This window comes from Rhinopithecus bieti, unplaced genomic scaffold (assembly GCF_001698545.2).
Source record: "Rhinopithecus bieti isolate Rb0 unplaced genomic scaffold, ASM169854v2 scaffold_39495, whole genome shotgun sequence".
Taxonomy (NCBI): Eukaryota; Metazoa; Chordata; class Mammalia; order Primates; family Cercopithecidae; genus Rhinopithecus; species Rhinopithecus bieti.
Genome location: NW_016816168.1, coordinates 32,883 through 33,628, shown reverse-complemented (window position 1 = coordinate 33,628; position 746 = coordinate 32,883).

Sequence of the window (746 nt, the reverse complement as noted above, 5' to 3'; positions counted from 1 at the left end):
ACTAAAGCCTGTTAAGGGATTCCTCAAGAGTACCTACACAATCAGAAACTTGATAAAAGTATTCATGAGACTCAACATACAGTCATACTTGTGGCTAAGATTCATTACAGTGACACAAGAAGGCTATGCAACTGGATCAGCATGGAAAAAGACACAGGTGGTGTCTAAAGGCATCTATGTATGGGCTTCCTATGCTCTTTACCTCTCTTGAGAGGTAACAGAGTATACACTATCCCTCCATGATAAAAAAAAATTGCAGCAACACATATGTAACATTTTTGTCCAGGGTAGTCAGTTTGAGACTTAGAGACTACAGCTTTTATTGGTGGCAGTCACTTAGGCATTCTCTGCCTAGCAACTACCCAAATTACACATTACCAGAGAAAAGCATGAGGCACAGCAAAACATTTTTATCTGTTATAAAATGTTTTAGAAGGTTGCAGATGCTAGCCAGTGGCCAACCTTGCAAACAGGCCCTTCTAAATATAGCAGCCCTAGGCCTGTTATGTTAACTAGAATCTCTACTGTCCAGCCCATCAGCCCTTTGCCCAGGTGGCTTTACAACAAAATTATTATCAGTAGCAACCTAAGTAGCATAGTGTGACCAATCTGCTGTATTGGTTTTATGCATGCCATGTAGAGGTACTGAACATAGTCAGTTAGAACAAATTTTACTAACCTTAAAGGTCTAGCTTTGAAACTCAGTGGTTTCCTCCTTAAGTTTTTTTTTTTTTTTTTTTTTTTTT